General features: G+C 39.7%; 1 protein-coding gene across 1 annotated transcript in view; it reads right to left on the reverse strand.

Annotated features, from left to right (window-relative positions):
- LOC129739534 (titin) overlaps positions 1 to 13,092 on the reverse strand; it is a 513,907-nt gene that overhangs the window by 481,431 nt on the left and 19,384 nt on the right. The gene's annotated exons all lie outside the window — the stretch shown is intronic.

Below are 13,092 nucleotides of genomic sequence, written 5' to 3' on the forward strand. Positions count from 1 at the left end.
TAGTTTCCGGTAAACGAGATCGATACGGGCCCATAAAAGTTCCAAATCTTCCCAGGAGTTGTCTTCGATTAGCATAGATTCAGTTCAGATATCACAGCAAGTAACACTCCACCTCCGGTTAACTTTATGCTGTTTAACGGATTACGGTCGCATCGGAAGACTGCATAGTCCGGCCTGATAACCTGACTGGAAAGCGTGCGGAGGAAACTGATGGAGTCAGACGATTCGGGTGCAAGACGGGAACGACGATCACTGGAAAAACAGAATCCATCACGAAGAGAATGGGGTTGTCTATATGACACAAATACTGTTTTAGGAAATATTGTCGTCATTATACTATGGATTGAGATGAGAATTTGCACATGGGTATATAGCAGAACGAGTTAATGATTTAAGGTATCAAATTTCTGGTAAAGAGTCGTCAAAAGGGCTCGTCCATATAAAATGTTTACTGTTTTTGCTATGGCCCTTATTCTGCGCCTCGCGTGACGTGACGATTGTAGAGTCACCCAAGTCACTCTATTCCAGCAGTCGGTTTAGGTGAGGAACGTCACTTCGGATGAACTTTGTGAGTTCTTACCCTATTCTCGTATTCACCGTGGGTGAGAATCGTCGCATTCGGGTGACGATTTTAGGTGACAATTGTCGGTACCTTTTCAGGTGGTGAAGAAAAAGAAATTTAACAGAAAATTTATGTACATGGAAATGAAAGGCTCTTAATAGTTAATTGAATGATAAAGAATGATAGTTTTGAAAAGATGGAAGAAAATATGTATTTCTTTTCATTGAATGTTTTTGCAAAATCCGGCTTATTTCCGTTCTTGGGTCATGGCCTTTTCTTATCGAAAAGTTTCGTTTGGTCGGTCGGTAGTTTGGGGATGTGGAAGGAAGTGATGCCTTCTAAGATACATACAACAGGCTTCGATCGGGTTTTATAATAAAAAAATAGACTGAATGCTTTTTCGACGAAATATCACGACTTTCCTGTTGCGCAGCCTCGAAGATGGCGAAGTTATGTTGTAAGTTCTTGTTCAGTTCTAAGATTGCGACCACTTTTCCAAATCTAAAAAATAACAATAAAACCCATTAGTAAAGAATCAGTACGCCATAATCAACTAACTAACTGTTCGGATCGACAATTTTCGGCTTGCCACGGTGGTACCCTCGGTTGGGAAAAATATATAAACCGCGGCACCATTCGGAGCCATCGGCATCTGATTTTTTTTCGGCAATAATACCCAGATCCGAACCCAGCTTTGATGAGCGAAATTTCTACTTACGTCGCATAAATCGTCCGTTTACCATCCTCAAGCAGCTTGCTGTGACCGTACAATCCGATGATGGCCATTTTCGAACCGAAATTCTAACCCGTTACACAAAATAACTAATTCGGAAAATCCGAAGCGAGAGCAAAATCAACCAGCTAATTTCTACCATTTTGACAGATGTGTTCATTCGGCCCCTCACCTAGAATGAATCTCTGTCACTTTACCCACAACGACTCCAGGAATAAGGTGACAAATCTCACGGTGACTCCGAGGTGAGGTGACAACCATCACGTCACGTACGGCGCAGAATAAGGGCCTATATTGACGGCATTATTTATTGCCATTTTTTAAGACACAAAATAAGGTTTCATTTTGCAATATGATTCACAAGTTGAATCACAATTGATGGAATAAATCGCTTAATGTAAATAAACGTCGGTCAATGTAATATTCAAAGCTTAAGTTTACATCCAAATCGATTAAAATTTTAACTGAAGCATTTTAATTATTTAAATTTTAATTTTTTTTTATAAATATTGAGAACAAGAAAAACAAGAAAAAAGTTAAACATTTGTTGAACAGTATAACCTATAACTTTCAAGTTTTGAACGATTGGTATGATAACATACGTTCGATTTTTCATTTCCATTTTTATAAAAAAAAATCATGTAAAGATGTTTAACCGCGATATATTGTTACACTTATATATTGACGTTTTTCGGCGAATTAAATGTCTTACGCTAGGGAAAAATATCCTTCAAGAAACCAATTCTAGCCTCATTTTTTGGGTTTTTAAATCTTCTTGATGCACAGCTCCACAATCATAAGAGGTTTGAGGCCTGTGTTTTGAATAAATTCTCCTGTTCCAATTGATTTTTTTTGCTCGAGAATTCACATTTCAAAACATGGTTTAATATTTTTTTCAATTTCAAGCCATTACAGTGAAATTTTCAATAATCCATTCAATTAAAAAGAAAAAAAAGCACGTTAGTTTTAAAAGGATCAATATTCTTTTCTCGAAGACCGTTGCTTCATTGATTTTCTTGAAGGGAAGAGATAAGTTGACAGTGTTTTACTTCTCTAAACATGCTTATGAACAAGTCATGGTCTAAATTTTGCGTTGAATTGTGCCAACAAATGTGCATTCATTTTTGTTAATGTGTTTTATTCGTAGCGTAAATTTTGAAGGCCGTTACACACTCTTAAGTCAGTATACACCTAAAAGCGCGTGTTGTTTTCCCATGATTCAAAAGATAACATCATTTAATTACAAAGGAAGGGATAAATCATTTGACCTGATGGTCACTTGTTTCGGAAACACTCCCAATATCTTTTACTGAAACTTGTATGCAATTCATAACCAATCAACCACAATTAGCTATGGCTTCACTTCGAGTACAAGCGAAACTATTATAGCATCACAAGATCTCTTTCAGAAAAATACCTCAGGAAGACAGGAAAAAAAACGAAGACTCTTCAGCCCCCGGACCACTTTGCATTTACTTTTTATTCCATTTTCTACAACTTTTCTTCTGCTCTACTACAGCAAACATCTTGACTCTTCAAGGGGGCGATCATAATGACAAAAATAAATATTGCTTTGCCTTCGCCACCTTCCATCGAGTCTTTTGAAGTGTGTATGTCAGTCTATTCAGTCCACATTGAGCCCACACGAAAAAATGGATGGGAAGGCACTTCTCAGGATTGCTGCAAACTTGCTGGGTAGATTTTTCACTCGAACCTGCGTAAACCGAGCTTTGGCGAATGGAAATATGTATAGAAGAAGGGCTGATGTATATTGGTTCCATATATAGATGGAAATACTTCAGAATTGTTGACACACATATAATTTACTTCTTTTGACGTGTGGCACGATCTTGGGGCATATGGTTCTGAAGTGAAGTGGTGGTTTTCACATATTTTTCAGTATGGCAAAACACCTGCCAAGAGGGAGTCTATTCGGGACGTGCTTAAATTGAGTTGTTGATCTACGCATACGCTTCCAACGGTGGATTATTTGTGCTAGAAGTGCTTTCGATTTCGGCGTTTATGTACTAGCTGTGTAATTTTCTACTTGGAATATTGAAATTAGCAGCATAATTAATTTGAAGATCTTACATCTTCCATTATCGCATAGTAAATTATTTATCTAATAACCAATTTATGACTGAAGAAGGATGCCTCCCACACGTAACTAGTTAGGAGATGCCAATTAGGGGGGCCTCAGTAGTAAATCTATCACGTCTCATCGGAAGACTCTAATATCGCTCGAGAAGCTCCAGCGGAAGCAGCCCGTGGATGTTAATAATAATGGAGCCTACATGCTCGTTCATTCATCACTCTGCCTACCACGCTACTGACGATAGGATATCGGTATGGTTCACAAGCTGCAGCTGCTCTACACATCCGAGACTCGGAGTGACACATACAGGAAAATTGAATCACCCAATTGAGTGAGCATCTTTGTACTCTTTGAATCAGCAACAACAACAGAAACAACAATACTGCCAGATACGGCTTCTATCTTTCATCACTCCTTCTTGTAGGTACATAAACCTGCGTTGGAACTTGCAGCGTAGGACGAAGGCTCGGAAGAGGCACTTGATATGCCTTGAACGTTTTCCGACTCCCTCGTGTGATTATTCCAAACTGATCCCAGACTTCCGGATGCATTCCGATGAAAGACGAGCCTTTGATGAAGACATTAATTGATAACGTGCTCAAAATGGTGTGAGCCTATTTCAATGGCATCAGAATGTTTCCATTTCCTTCCGATGATAATGCTGGCACTTATTTTTTCTAAGGAAACACATTCAACTTCGATGTTATAATCCTGCAAACACATCATTCCTAAACTCTCCATCATCAGTATGTTTTCATGTAATATCAAGACAAAACTGGGTGAGAAATATGCCTTTGTCGATGTGAAATGTCACCATGTATATAATGTATGTACAACAGATTAAGTCGTTTTGGGGTCATTTTGGAATTTCTCAAACCCTGGGGTCTAAAACTCATCCATGATTTTTTACAGAATTTCTACTCGCACAAAACTGATGAGCAGTGTCGGTTTCACAGAAGAAAGAAAAATGATGTTGATTTCTCTGAACAAGATATTGAAATTTCTCATACAAACCTAAAAGTTCAAATTTACTCATGTAAACGTTACTTAAAAATTCTGCAAAAAATTCATGGATGAGTTTGAAACCAAAACGAAGCTTTCTAGATCCCAGGATTTAAGAAATTCAAAAATGACCACAAATCGACTCAGTCTAATGTAAAATTAGTGACAAAAGCTTGTACCGTAAAACGGGGTAAGATTGATCACTCATCAATCAAATTAAATTTCCTTTTCAAGTTTAATAAGTATAAAATTCAGGAAAAATATTCAGTTAGGCTTCCGCTTTTCCAAATCCGAATTGCCGGGCCTTATGCTCAACCCCTGCCATCAGATTTTGTACAGTCACCTTGTCCACCTTCTTCGCCGCAGAAAGCCAGTTTGCCTTGAACTGCTGCTCGTTCTTAGCAGTTTTTTGGTCTTCTTTAGGTTCCGCTTGACAATAGCCCAGTATTTCTCAATTGGGCGGAAATCTGGCGTGTTGGGAGGGTTCTTGTCCTTGGGAACCACCTGTACGTTGTTGACGGCGTACCACTCCATGGCTTTTTTACCGTAATGGCAAGATATCAACAATACGATACGGAACAATCGTGTTTCTTCAAGAAAGGCAGCAGACGTTTATTCAAACACTCTTTCACGTAAATTTCTTGGTTGACAGTCCCGGAAGCTATGAAAATGCTGCTTTTGAAGCCACAGGTACAGATGGCTTGCCAAAGCAGATATTTTTTGGCGAATTTTGGCAGTTTCATGTGCTTGAAAATATCTGCTCCCTTTCCCCTTCCTTTTGCCGTATAAAACTCCTGTCCCGGAAGCTGCTTGTAGTCGGCTTTGACGTAGGTTTCGTCGTCCATTACCGCGCAGTCAAACTTCGTCAGCATCGTCGTGTACAGCCTCCGGGATCGCGCTTTTGCCTTCGAATTTGGTTTATCATCGCGATTTGGAGTCACTACCTTCTTGGCAGTCGATAGTCCGGCTCGTTTTTTGGCTCGATGCATGGTTGTAGACGATACATCCAGCTTATTTGTAGTATGTCGGAGAGAGAGGTTAGGGTTTCGCTTGAAACTACCGGCAACTCTCTTTGTCGTCTCAGCGGCTTGCGGTTTTCGATTTTCGAGGATTTCCCCTCGATCCAGACTGTAACCAAGGGTTGGCTACTGCCCAGCACTACTAAGACTCCCTCAGGGTCGGCTTTTCGTCAATCAAAAACTACAAGGAAACGCTAGTAAATTCAATTTCGAGCTTCGCTCGCCAACCTTTATTCCGACTTGTCGACAATTTTCAAAAAATCCCCTTAGTGACTGTACAAGACTCTCCTACCTTGCTCTAATGCTTCGGGCCCTTCTTCTTCGGTTTACCCCTTCACACACCGTCGGATGTCCCGTGTCTCCTCGTAGTTGTTGAGGGAGGTAGACTCGTGGCTTAGGTGGGTTCGTAGCGCCGGACTCCGGCACGGTGGGGTGGAGCTTACCAAGTGGCTGTGGCGGGCTGCTAGGGTTCCTCAGAGGCACTTCTGGTAGGCCTCTATAGGAGTTTGGAGGAACACGAGCGGTACAAACTTCGAATTAAAACCTCAGGGTCCTGGCCGGTTTTTCACGCACACTTAAACAAGGTTTTCACGGTGCGGACTGCTGTTTGGCTTAATGCGCCTTAACTTTAACTTTTGGAACAGCGTAAGCGATGGTATTATTTGCTGAGAGAAAACTATTAGCATTCAACCTTCTTTCTCCGCGTTGCACCATGAAATGGCCATTTTGGACCAGTACAATGCCCCTCATACCCGACCGATGACCGCCCCTCCCTTCGTTGCTGACCCTTTCTCTTGCCTCTTGCTCAGTGATCCTTTCATCCTTACTGCGGCCCTGCTCCATTATAGCACGCTCATGCTGCCCTCTGTTGCATGCTAGTACCCGCCTGTCAGTTTTATGCTGCTGGGCTGCGTCCGGGATATTCGAGGTCTAAAGGCTGGTCCGTTTCACTCTTCACTGAATCACTAGCACTTCCTCGACATTTAACGTTACCGCGACGAATCTTAGTAATCTTGAACAGTAACTTTCACATGGTTACAAATAAGCGCAACGTGTTTTAATTTTGTATGGAAATTCGTATGGAAGAAAAAAGTTTTGCGTATTAAATCATCCAGGACATTCAAACAATTTTTCGAGGGAATGGTTACTTATTGTGAAACTACCGGCAACTCTCTTTGACGTCTCAGCGCCTTCCGGTTTTCGATTTCCCCCCGATCCAGGCTTCCTGGCTGTCGAAAAACGTTCCCCAAACACTTTAATTACATTTGTAACGGTTGATTTGGCAACTTTTAGCGATTTTGCCAGCTTTGCGTGCGAGTAGCTCGGATTTTCGCGATGCGCGAGCAAAATTTTGATACGCTGCTCTTCTTCCTTGGACGGTATTTTGTGAAGAGTGAATTCCAAAATCAAAATAGGAGCAACATTCTACACACACACACACCTTCAAAATGAAGGGTGTTCAGGTTTGTAAAATGAAAAATTGAAAGAAATACGTCAAGTTGATATTGACCAAATTTTGACCGTATCACCCTTTAACATTGATTAGTCTCTAGTATGACGGTTTTAACGAGTTTCATTTAATTTCCTTGGCCCTTGGTTTCTAGCCTTTTGCCCAAGACTGGCTTACTCTTGAAAAATGTCCCTATTTTTTAAATATCAATAATTTACCTCAAACTACAACAAAAACTACACCAAAACAATGCATTTACTAAGGAAAAAAGTTGAACTCTTACATAAATCGACCTGCTGCTTCTAAGCGCTTTGACTATCAGGAAGAGTGTTTGTTTACAAGCCCTTGAAAGAATGGATATTTCAAGATTTTGAAATTACATTTGAAATTTTCAAAATTAAACCAACTTTTTTCCCAATTTTGTAGCAAGCTACAGTTAGTTAGAATTAGCTACCCAACATTTCACTTGAGCAGAACACCAAATATTTAGAGTGCAGGTTTATAACGCCTTAATTGCCACTATCTGACAAACCACCTCCCACCTGGGTGGAATTGCATCGCCGATGAAAGCATCAGAGCGCAAGTTTTCTCTACTTCGCAGCGAGCTTTCCCTTTGAACAATCGGGACTTGAATTGTTAAAAGGGAAGAGAGAGTTTCGGGAGAAAGCCGAACTATCAGGAAAATATGAATTGGTTAAGAGAATATGTCGGGGAACTTCGTAAAGTATTCGCTTTACGCAGTTCCGGTTAAAAATGAATAGACGGCTGCAATTTTCTGAAGACCTGGAGCAGTTCGATCATTTGGTCTGAAATCGTGGATTGAGTTAGGTGTGTGGCTAGAGTTCCGAGTAGTAGAAGGTAAAACGTGAGGTGTTTTTTTATGGGAAAGGGATCACTAACTGGTTCTGGCCTAGATTTTAGGGTCGTACGACAGGCTGTGAGAATAAACCGTCGCAAACCATTCGCAACAACCGATTTGCGAAAAAGGTAAAAGTTTTGTGGGAGGGAAACGTGCACACAATAATCCCTTACGGTTTCGTTAAAAGGTTTACCTGCGAGAAGGAGGCGACAAGCACCCGACGTACGCACCAACAACACTTTCCCCTGGCTCACGAAACAACGAAAATCACCACGCGGACCAACCTTTTCCGGAGCAAAACCCCGCCGGAAACCCGGACTCCGTCAACATAGTCCGGAAACCCCCAACCATTTCGAATTCGTCAACAACAACCACGGGATTCGAAATTAAACGGAAACGCCCGTAAAAATTGTTTCCCACCATCGTCGCGACACTCGATGAAGAAGGCCAGCACAACAACATCTGGGTTCGACATCGAGCGACAACACCACTAGGTTCCGCTAGAGCGGAAGCAGCAACAAACAACGTCACATGTTCGTCAAAACATCTCCGAATCGCACATGATTTCCCGATGAGCCGGTAGAAAACGACACCGAAACAGCCTGCATCAACAACACATCCAACTGCCGTAAGTACCTACCCTTCCCTCTAAATATTTATGCGCATAAATTTGGGTGGGTACTGAATTGTGTCCAGTTTTTCGGGTCGTTGACCCTATTGTATAATCAAATGCCGTAAGGGATATGCACGACCACTATACTTGCCCCTCCACCAAACCCGAACGATTGCTAGCAGCCCGCAGCCCCACCAGCTAATGTGGTCGAGCGGTTAGAGTGGCATCCTAAAAATCTCCAACTTCCCAAAGAACATGAGTTCGAGTCTCGAGATGGAATAAAGTTTTTTGTCGAGAAAATAATTTTTTTTGGAAGATTTTCTTTTTAATAAACGGTGGAATGCCCTAAAATCGAAGCCTTATCTTTTTTTGAGAACTTTCCTGTTTAAGGCATTTCACGTTTTGCAGCGGTTTTTTTTTAAGGAGAGCGTTGGACTCCAGTTGTTTCAACTCACATCGGACTTGAAAAGCGACCAAGATTGGTGGTCGGCAGACGCTCAACTGCTGATGCTAAGCGGCGATGTCAGATCTTTTTTGCCGACCTGATCTATTTTGGTTGATCAATTAAATTTTCCTAATATTTTGGATTTTTTTTGAAGCACTTGACGCCTTTGGCGGAGTACTTTTTGACTTTTTGGGGAACGGTCGTTTCAGGAGAAGTGTAGCAGAAGAAGGAAAAACTCGCCCTTTGGTGGGTCTCATTGGCCGGGCAAACCATAACCAGGCTAACGGTCTCCTCAGGGAGTGGCGCATTAAGCCGTTAGCAAAACCTGCACAGTCTTCCAAGGATAGGTCTCGCCTTACAATTTGAAACTTAAGTCATAGTTTTTAAAAAGTAGAAAAAAAAATTCAGATATTTTATTTTTAGATTTAGCTATTGATGAATATGTGGACAAATTACAAGTTGATAATAGTTACCCTGGTGATCAATGTTACCCCATTTTACGGTTACCAAGAACAATTTCCACCATCATTTTGCTCATATGTCTTTTTAAATAAACTTTTTATGATATAAACTGTAGCACGAAATAATCAATTAATCAAATTCAAAATTCAAAAGTTATGTAAGTCAAAACATGTAATCTGCCCTAAAAATAGCAACAGCAACAACTATCAAATCATTCATCGACTATACAAATTTCTAGTATTCTCCAGTTCATATGAACGTCGCGACCTGCCCCACCTGCCGCTAAATATGCCCCATGGACTTGAAATTTTTCGATGTAGAAGTATAATGAGGCGTTTAGGGATATTCTAGTATTTAGATTTACTCTCGTACAAAATGAGCAATTTTCTCGGTTTCAATACCATATTGGACGGATTTATCACGTGTAAAATCCAATATTTTACGAAAAATTGCAGGTCATGTTATAGAATGGTTGAACAATCCATTTTAATCATTGATGAGCTGAAAAACGTCATGTTAGGTGATCTAAAGACAGGACTGTTATCTGTTTGTATTGAGGTTTAAAAAATTGCTCATTTTGTAAAATACTATAATAGTGCATCTAATCCTTGAAACCTCAAAATACCATCAAATCGAGAAATTTCAACTCCATGGAGCATTTATGGAGGGAGGTTAAGAGTGCTCCAGAATTGATTTTTCAGGAACAATAGAACATATTGACACTTCTTTACGAACACTACCTCACCGAAACGCCTCGGCCCTAACCTCTAAACAAGAATGAAACGATTGATTTTATCAAAGGGACGTACCCAAAACGCGATTTGAAATATTTTCAGCCTCTCTGTCACTCACTACTGTCTAAACACCCAAAATTTCCAACGATACTATGCTTAGAAATTTCACATTTTCTTTATCTACTGAAATGAAGTTTCAGCATGCTCAAGGTGCGTACATGACTTTTTAAAAATGTGTAGGAAACGTTGATAGTTTAAAATTGAGTTAAAATATTTGAAATATAAAAAGCGAGCAAATATTCATTTTCGGCATAACAACCTGGCAACTCCGATGAGGTCAAATCCAAATCAATCTTCGAGATATGGCTGAGGCCAACCAGCCATCAATACCATCGACCGTATATACCCTTATAGAGAACTGGAAATACTGGTTAAGGGGATCTACAGTATACCTGGGCCAAAGGGACCTGGACCAGATGGAATTCTTCTGGTATTTATAAAGAACCTTGCCAATGAACTTACATACTCTTTCTTTCAGCTATTTAATATGTCACTAGAAACAGGAAATTCCCTAAAGTATGGAAAAGCTCCTTTCTGGTTCCTATTTTTAAATCTAGGCGGAAAGCTGACGTACGTAACTATCGTTTAATTGCTTTTATTTCGTGCATTCCCAAGCGTTTTGAGGCAACTGTAAATGATTTTTTTCCTTCAAATAATAAACCAAATAACAGACAAACAACATGGATTTTTCAAAGGTCGCTCAATTACTACAAATTTACTTGAATTCGTAGATTATTCACTAAATTCAATGGATAATGGAAATTACGTTGACGCATTGTATACAGATCGACTTAAGTAAAGCATTTGATTTAGGACTTCTGAAATGACTTGAATTGTATTGAACAAATCGGAAAGCAAATAAAAAAAAATAATGGAAAAAAAGTCAAATTCCATTAAAGTCACTTAAGGTGTTCCACAAGGCTTACATTTAGGACCACTTCTTCTTATTTTGTCTGTAAAAGACATTTTCTTTATGTATGTATGTATGTATGTATGTATGGTTCCCCCATCGGTAGCAAGGTCCTGCCAACAGCTGTGTGGCTTAGCCTTCGAATTTCTTCTAGGGCTTCCACGGTCCGATGGTTCGTCGAAGGAAGGCATCCAACCCTCAGAAACCTTTAATGACCGGCTACCCGTGCCGCATGCAATAGTCTCTTCATATTAACCCCAGATGCATTCCCTCTGAAATATTTATACAATGAGCCGCAGCCCATGGTGTAGAGGATAGCCTTCAAGTCTTCTAAGCCAGTGGGCATGAGATCGAATCCCGGTCACGGCATACATGATACACTTTCTGTGGGTTGGTGGTTTTAGCATTTGTAAGATGCTAGCCGTCATATACTTGAAAGATGTACGCATAGAGTTAAGAAAAAAGGAATCTCTTCGAGGAAACATCAAGTTTCATTGAGATCCTGTATGTGTTTGTGTTCGTTTTTACACCTTATGGGGTCCGAACCCAGAAGTTTCATTGCCGATACTGGGAATCGAACCCAGTACGCCTGGGTTACCAGACTCGCGCCAGCCTATCCACTAGACCACATCAGCGCTTTCATAAACGACATTTTCTTTATTTCTAGAAATCTTTAAATACTGATTTACGCCGACGATTTGAATCTATATTTGGAAATAAAAAAGCATGAAGATATGAAGTTGATCCCGAATGAAATAGACATATTCTACACCTGGAGTAAGAAAAATTCACTCGAAATCAATGTAAACAAAATTTACTCAATATCATTTTGCAGAAAACCATCAACTCTAAATATTATAATTACACTAGGAAATCCGGATGTAGACGTTATAAAAGTGAGATACTAGGATAGAAACTATCCTGTATTCTAAGCATACTTTTATTGACCACTATAACCCTTTCATAAGGCGAATAGTATGTCAGGGATTATAAAGCGTTTCTGCTACAATTTTTAAGACCCTTATACCATCATGCCTATGTGAGGTCTGTTCTAGAATAAAGCTTAGTTCTTTCACAAATGGGACTCTTTCTTTTGCTTATAGCTCGATTACAAGTTATCGGACATTCCAAGTTTTGACAGCTATCCGACCTATTTTTTCAAAATTTTAAATAAACGAGTTTTTGAGATATTCACGATTAAATTAGTTTTGCTCAGTTTTTTTTTCAAAATCCACCATTATCATATTGATAGCTGACAAAACCGTTGATTATTCAAAGAAAACCTGTGTGTGACTGATGGAAAAGTATGCAAACACTGTCAAAAATGTCCAGATAGTTCAAATATTGCATTGTAGTAGCATTGTACAACGGTTAAGGGTCATCAGGAAAGTCAAGGCTCATACCAGCATTTTTAATTTTGAATAAGCGAAAAACGTAGTGTAGAAGTGTTGCCTAGTGATGAGTCATTCAAACCTAACTCCAAACAACAATTTTTTGCTAGTTCCAGAGCTCGTAAGCTGTATAGCCATTTTCTTCTTTGAAAGTTTTTTGATCAAAAGTATTTCTATTTCCGGACATATTTGCTCACATTTAATTTTAAACACCATATGGAAACAAGTAGTTTCCCGTTACTACAGGACATGCTGAGAACAGTATCGTCCATTACCCGAGGGTTCAATTGAGCCTTTTGATGTGGGGGAGAGTGGTGGGCCGCTCCAAAAAAAATAATTTCGTGAACTGAAAATACCCTTCTCACCCCCTCCACCTCTTTATCCCTGGCCTTGCCCCTTTAGTTAAAAGATGTTGAGGATGCAATTTGTTTGACCATTGTTATATTTTTTTTGTCCATTTTATGGATTGAAAAAAAGAGGAACCATTTTCATTTTCTTTTGTTGAATTTGTGATGAATTTATCATTCAAATTGCAAGCAATTGGGCTATACCCACGTTGCACTGTAAGTACTAATATTGTATTTTTATTTATTATACATATCGAATTCAATCACACCAAATTTGCTTTGTAGTTCTATTGAAAAGAATATCACACAATTCATCACGTGGTGGTTTTATTTCACGATCGAAAGCAAAACACTGAATTCAAAGGAAATTCATCACCGAGCAACGGAAATTAAAACGAGCTGAATTCGCA

Source organism: Uranotaenia lowii, chromosome 1 (assembly GCF_029784155.1).
Source record: "Uranotaenia lowii strain MFRU-FL chromosome 1, ASM2978415v1, whole genome shotgun sequence".
In the NCBI taxonomy this organism is placed as follows: Eukaryota; Metazoa; Arthropoda; class Insecta; order Diptera; family Culicidae; genus Uranotaenia; species Uranotaenia lowii.